Below are 8,210 nucleotides of genomic sequence, written 5' to 3'. Positions count from 1 at the left end.
AATCAGAAATAATTTGTCTTCATTATTCTTCCTAGAATGAGGCAAAGAAATTAAAATAAATTATTATAAATGAACATTATTATACGTCGTTAATTATAAATCCATAAAATAAATAAGTACCAGTGAATTATGTTTTAAATAAACAAAAAAAAACTGTAACTGCTTATAATAATGGTACATTGGGTGATAAGGGGAATTGGGTTCATAAAATTAATTTGAGATACAAGTAGAATGAATTTTAACACATAAAATTAATTTGAAGGCATAAAATTAATTCGATGAATGCATAATAAGTTGGTACTATACTCTATAACACTTATTTGGGATGACTGCATGAAACAAAATTAAAAATGCTTGAAAAATTTTTTCTGGTCTACATAAAATTAATTCAAACACACAAAAATAAACGGAAAACAATTTTGACAAGAATGGCCTCAATGTACATTATCTTTATTATTCTTCCTAGAATGAAGGCAAAGAAATTACAATTATTATTATTATTATAGAACAAACGTTAAAAGTTGTTACTTAGAAATCCATAAAATAAATAAAAAACAGTGAATTATGTTTTAACATAGACCCACTCAAGGGTATATTGTTTTAAATAAAAAAAGTTGTGGTTCCCAAATAGGTTACCATGGCAACATAAAACAAAATGAACATTGAGTTCATGCTGTGATAAATACACTTAGGAGAGCATTTGCACAGTTACTAGGATTACTTTTATTGGAATTTTGAAAAAAAAAATGAAATTTTAAAACTCAAATAGGTCACTATGGAAACACAGGAGAGGTAAAAATGGATATCATATTTTGTCTTTCTAACCTAAAATAACCCTTTGGTATAATATTTCTGTTGATTTAATGGATTTTTACACTGGATATTTGGTCTTTCTAACCAAAATATCCCTTGATGTAACACATTCTGTTGATTACTGGATTTTAGGTGGAATCTTTGAAACACCGGTAATTTTACTCCTGAATGGTTGCCATGGAAACATCTCACATTAAAATGAGTGTGATTTTTTTTTTGTGTGCTAACCAGAAAAACCCTTATTATCAATTTTTTACATCAATCAATAGTTCTTTAATAGGAATTAGGGAAAAAGTAACATTTTCAATCCCAAATTGGTTACCATGGCAACTCGAAACATTAAAATAAGTCTGTTTTTTTGTGTTGTCTGACTCGAACTCCCCCACTAGATAATTTTCATAACAATCAAAGTAACTTTTCATGGGATATTAGAAAAACTGGAATTTTCAACCCCTAAAATGGTTACCATGGAAACATGGGGCAGTGAAATCGATATCATATTTGGTCTTTTCGACCCAAAATACCCTTATGGTGAAGTTTTCATGGAAATTGAACCTATTATTATTCGCATTATTATTTCTATATAATACTTATATTAATTATTATTATTACAAGTTTAGGGGCTATAAGTATTATATAGAAATCTAATAACAGTTCATTGAAGCTGTGGAAATTCTGAAAAAGAGGTGTTCGAATGCAGGCCCATCGTGGCAGTCGTGGGCGTGCACAAAATAAGGCACAGCAACTGTGGAGAGTCTATGCCAGTGTATTTGCTGCAAATATACCTTCACGCATGCGCACTCGTTTGCCAGTGTAGTCTGCCAATATGAGCATGCGCAATTGAGTTTACTGCGCGTGAATGTGTAGTCTGTACACTACGTCTTGTGCTATAATCTTGTCGTTGAGCTTTGCATGTTGACAGAAACTGGAATTACTGCAGAGAATACTTTTCAGGACATCACAAGTGAGTCCCTAAGGTAACAAGTGGGACGTTTAGGAAATCCTTTCAGAAAGTTCACGCCGCCTGTGGCCATTTTGTGGAGTATAAGCTTATACATACCTGGAGCGACGGTATACAGTATTTCTACTGTACATATTGCCAGATAATATGCGATGGAATTTTGCGTTTCACGTCGTTCAATCATTCAGATGGAAATGCCAGCCTTCTCCAAACTTTGAAAAAATCAGGGTGACAGACTTTGGAATGCTAACTCTTGTATAACAATGACGTAATTTAATGAGAAGACCTTTGTATTCGAGCTCGGCAACGGTTTTTGATTTGAGAACTCTCATCATGCATGGCGGATTCACTGAAACAGTGAGTATTCAACAACTTTTTCATATGTCCATGTAGCACATTTGTGCAAAAATAAGCGATTCCACAGGCCTTTGGCGAATCAATAAATGCGTTTTTCGCCAAGCTGAAAGGTTGAAAGATGCGTCCGTCACTTTTGGACGAGCTAGATAAATGCAGTCAAACCCAGCTGGGCATTATTTGCCATAGTAGAGACAATATAGTACGACCGGCCGCGCGGTGGAACTTTGCAACAAAGTTTCCATATCTGAACTGACGTACTTGAATGACAGGCACAGGGTATGATGGCCAATAAAAATGCATTCTCGTTGCATTTTGATAATAATGTATCAATCAAAATGACACGGAAATTATGCCTCCTCCCAACAGAAGGGCCATGGTCTATTTTTAGCCCTGCTACAGTATATCTCAGTGCTGAAAAGGCCATATTGTTGTCATGTTGTCATGACGACTTTTAAAATTTGCATACAACTGTGAGAGTGAAACGGGTTGTTTATAGGTCACAAAACTTTTGAATCCCACTGTCGTCCATTACACCTGTTTCCTTGGGCATTAAAGGTGTGCAAGTATACACATCAAAAGACTAGAAAATTCACTTCATGGGCAGAACCTTGTAAAATAGCCCTTTCTTGTCTGGTTAACGAAAAAAGATACCCCTGATCTAAAATATGCATGGGCTACCAGCCAGTGTCACCGGGCTACTAACTTCAGAATATGGTTGCCAAAGTGGACTACCAGGGAAAAAAAGTTAATTTCCAGCCCTGGGCAATATTAAACATGAAACATTTAACTTGTAATATTTCCCCTTGTCTTGGCCTGCTGGGTTTAAAAAAATGTTTCAAGGTATACAGGGACCATGTTCAAATTTAGCCATTGCTACCATGGAAAGGGGAGATCTAGCTAATCATCAGAATCATAGAGTTTATGGGGTCACGCCAGGTCACACAAAAATAATGCACCACTACATGACCATAATTTTACTTTAGTTAAACAATCAGAAATAATTGTCTTCATTATTCTTCCTGGAATGAGGCAAAGAAATCAAAATAAATTATTATAAAATGAACATTATTATACGTCGTTAATTATAAATCCATAAAATAAATAAGTACCAGTGAATTATGTTTTAAATAAAACAAAAAAAACCTGTGCGCTACTGTTACTGTTTCTGATAAATAATGGTACATTGGGTGATAAGGGGAATTTGGTTCATAAAATTAATTTGAGATTCAAGTAGAATTAATTTTAGCACATAAAATTAATTTGAAGGCATAAAATTAATTCGATGAATGCATAATAAGTTGGTACTATACTCTATAACACTTATTTGGGATGACTGCATGAAACAAAATTAAAAATGTTTGAAAAATTATTTCTGGTCTATATAAAATTAATTCAAACACACTAAAATAAACGGAAAACAAATTTTGATAACCATGGCCCCAATGTACATTATCTTAATTATTCTTCCTAGAATAAAGGCAAAGAAATTACAATTATTATTATTATTATTATAAAACAAACGTTAAAAGTTGTTACTTAGAAATCCATAAAATAAATAAAGAACAGTGAATTATGTTTTAACATAGACCCTTTCAAGGGTCTATTGTTTTAAATAAAAAAGCTGTGGTTCCCAAATAGGTTACCATGGCAACATAAAACAAAAATGAACATTGAGTTCATGCTGTGATAAATACACTTAGGAGAGCATTTGCATAGTTACTGGGATTACTTTTAATGGAATTTTGAAAAAAAAATTGAAATTTTAAAACGCAAATAGGTTACTATGGAAACACAGGGCAGTAAAAATGGATATCATATTTTGTCTTTCTAATCTAAAATAACCCTTTGGTATAATATTTCTGTTGATTAATGGATTTTTACACTGGATATTTGGTCTTTCTAACCCAAAATATCCCTTTGATATAACACATTCTGTTGATTACTGGATTTTAGGTGGAATCTTTGAAAAACTGGTAATTTTTACTCCTGAATGGTTGCCATGGAAACATCTCACATTAAATGAGTGTGATTTTTTTGGTGTGCTAACCAGAAAACCCTTATTATCAATTTTTTTACATCAATCAATAGTTCTTTAATAGGAATTAGGGAAAAAGTACATTTTAAATCCCAAACTGGTTACCATGGCAACTCGAAACATTAAAATAAGTCTGGTGTTTAGTGTTGTCTGACCCAAACTCCCCCACTAGATAATTTTCATAACAATCAAAGTAACTTTTCATGAGATATTAGAAAAACTGAAATTTTCAACCCCTAAAATGGTTACCATGGAAACATGGGGCAGTGAAATCGATATCATATTGGTATTTTCGACCCAAAATACCCGTATGGTGAAATTTTCATGGAAATTGAACCTATTATTATTCGCGTTATTATTTCTATATAATACTTTCGCGTTATTATTTCTATATAATACTTATTATTATTATTATATTAATTATTATGGAGATGACCCTGGCCTGTACACATACATGCACATGGTATGTAAGATGACTCAGGCCTATCTAGAATACTGCATGTACATGTATACATTATGGAAGATGACCCTGGCCTATGATCAAAACAAATAGTCTGTACCTGTAATTGTATCCTGAATAGGCCTGGGTCATCTTCCATACCATGTACATGCATTTCAATTGTAGGTAGATCTCAAGTCATAGGCTGGGTCATTATCACTATCAGCTAGGCGATGTTGCCGTGAGTGTGTGGGGGTTCAAATCCCATTTGGGTTATAGTAAAATTTATATTTCTTTAACCTGAGTGGACAGTATTGCTGGTGGATATTTACTTGTCCCCGAGTCTGTCTGATAGCTCAGTAAAAAGCTTCGTGCTTTTCCGATTACTATATGTGTGTGTACTGTGTCTGTGTGTCGTCTGCTCCACGCACACCGTGTTGCTCGGTCGCGCACAGAATTGTAACATCTAATTCGGTTACTGTGACCAACTCTTTTGGGTTGGAAGCAGTGGCCGACTGGTTTTGTGTGAGGCCTATCAGCTAGGCGATGTTGCCGTGAGTGTGTGGGGGTTCGAATCCCGTTTTGGTTATAGTAAAATTTATATTTCTTTAACCTGAGTGGACAGTATTGCTGGTGGATATTTACTTGTCCCCGAGTCTGTCTGATAGCTCAGTAAAAAGCTTCGTGCTTTTCCGATTACTATATGTGTGTGTACTGTGTCTGTGTGTCGTCTGCTCCACGCACACCGTGTTGCTCGGTCGCGCACAGAATTGCAACATCTAAGTCGGTTACTGTGACCAACTCTTTTGGGTTGGAAGCAGTGGCCGACTGGTTTTGTGTGAGGCCTATCAGCTAGGCGATGTTGCCGTGAGTGTGTGGGGGTTCGAATCCCGTTTGGGTTATAGTAAAATTTATATATCCATAGTGTGTACATGTTTTTGTGTCGAGAATAGGCCTGGTACATCTTCAAAGTGTGTAGATGTGTTTTATGGATAGGCCTGGGTCATCTTATTTACATAGGTAATAATATTTGCATGAAGATAGGCGCAGGACATCGTCCATGGACTAACAAAAACCCTACAGTGCAGAACTGAATCCTGTAGAATGTCAGTTGGGTACCAGTAGGGCAAGGTATGCCCTATAGGGCAACACTATCCATGCCCTATAGGCCAATATTATACCTGGTAGGGCACTTACCAATGCCCTATGGGCCAATATTATACCCTGTAGGGCACTTACCAATGCCCTATGGGCCAATATTATACCCTGTAGGGCAGTTACTTGTGCCAATAGGGCAAGGCATGCCCTATAGGGCAATATTGTACCTGTAGGGCACTAACCGATGCCCTACAGGGCTCCGGAGCCTAAACACACCTTATGGAAGACAATGTTTTGCCTTGTTGGCCACTGAATGGGCCCCCTACACTGTCCCTGTGTAGCGCAATTACCTGACCTATAGAGCAATAAATTATGCCCTGCAGGGCACATAAAAGTGACATACATACTATTCACAAAAAAGTGTAGAAAGTAGTCAGTAACATATCATACACTTCTTTTTAATCTACATGCACAAACTAGTTTATTATTCATTCTTTCTTTCCTGTTTCTCCACCTTCTTTGCCATGAAGCTGTACCCTTACGGAAAATTGACATCTACATCTACGAGGACGTCCGTAAACCTAGTGGACGCCTATATATGCATGATATGCGCAAACAAACACTGCTCATTATTCAAAAATAAACGGGAAGTTAGATCGAAAGGAACGCTGGAAACGCACATGCTTTTCGTTGCCAAGCGCCAAATTCTAACATAACTAAGCAGACATGGTCCTGCTCCATGTAACAAATGCCACCCAGAAAGTATCGACCAACAAAGCAGAAAAAGATCGCCAGAGTTGCCGTTTCATGAGTTTTTCAACAAAATTATATAGATGTATGTTTCATGTCGTCGTTTTCTGGGAGTGTATATACCAAGTATAATTTACAAACCGCGTCGTGATTGAAGGGACAATGGTGACACATTAGCAGGAGCACGCACTGGAGAATTTTGGCCAGCACTGTGAATTTTTTAAACCAGTCACCTTCATTTCTCTGTACTCGCTATTAACTCCATGTCTACCGGTAACATATCGTTATTTTCTGTCTCAAAGTACGTACCAGCAACAGGCCTTTGATGTCAAAGTCGGTTGTTTTCTGGTATACGGTAGCAACCAAGCTCATGACTAGAATGACTCTACGGCGTCAAAGAGTTAATCTCGCCGGTTACTTTTTTGCCTAATAAAAGAGAGCTGGTCGCTACATGGAGCTAGTTTCTAGCTCCATGGAGCTAGTTTCTAGCTCCATTGTCGCTACTAGTCTAAGGAATTCATCGATTTTCAGTCGCGCCTTATGTTGTTAGTGCACAAAATTCCCGAAAGAAGCAGCGCACGGGCTATAAAACTTCGTTTGTACTGTTAGGCTAGGTTTAGGTCCATAGCTGTGGTGTTTTCGGACGGGATTTCTGCCTTTTACGGCTGGTTTTGACTTAAACGTCACCACCACAGCCATGGGAACGTCCATGTTCTGCCCGACAGCACGCTTGTCGACTTTGTTTGTCGATATTTCGAAAATTTTCCACCCAAATTGCCAACACTCATCGACAACATGGTTATTAGGGGCCTACCACTACCAGAAATCCGCTCAAAAATCACCAAACTATCGCCGTTTTCCAGCTTTTAGTTTTTCTGACATGACTACTCGCAGACCGTTCTTTTTCTGGCGTACAAGCGATTGGCGAGGCTCAGTGCAGCCCGTCACCAAAGTCACCTGAGCGGTGACCTCGCAACATCGAAACACAAACTGACATCACCGATGATGTCGGCCATTACGTTAAGAAGCCTGTGAGAATTTTTACCAGCACTGTGAATTTTGTAAACCAGTCACCGTCATTTCTATTCACTTGCTATTATCTCCATGTCTGCCGGTAACATATCGTTATGGAGAAGTTTAGTTACACGTAATTACGTTCCATCATCAGCTGATCAGTGATAACCATACGTCGCGTACGTGTAGAACATACGTTCGGAACGGCAAACAACACCTCTATACATACAAAATGTAGTCATAATTACGTGTAGTATTTTTTAGATATTCTTGATGATTTCTGCGAATTTAGACTTGTAAATTATCATGGAAAACATCTTTGATATCATAATATTTCGAATATTTCGTACTTGCTATATGATTTCCTTACATGAACGAAATGTTGTTGTCTCATTCCACTTGTTATCTGACGCCGCCCCAAAGAGTTCTCCAAACCATATAAAAAACTGTATCAAAGAAAATCGGCTGATTTAATTCGAGGATACGAGCAAGAATATTCCTTATATAAAAATTGATGTTTCTTAAAACTTAAACGGCATCTGAAGACGTAACTTGAAGTGTTTTACAGATGAGGTCAATCCAAACTTACCAAATGGCAGAAACTATAGTCGATCACACATTGAGTCTATCTTTGAGTCGGAAAAATCTCAAATAAATCGAATGAGAATTGATTGTCATCACATTTCATGTACTGGCTCATGTTTATAAACGAATTTCCAATGTTTTTGAGAAAAAACACAGCA

Source organism: Ptychodera flava, unplaced genomic scaffold (assembly GCF_041260155.1).
Source record: "Ptychodera flava strain L36383 unplaced genomic scaffold, AS_Pfla_20210202 Scaffold_29__1_contigs__length_4469600_pilon, whole genome shotgun sequence".
NCBI classification, from domain to species: domain Eukaryota; kingdom Metazoa; phylum Hemichordata; class Enteropneusta; family Ptychoderidae; genus Ptychodera; species Ptychodera flava.
This window is presented reverse-complemented; position numbering follows the sequence as displayed.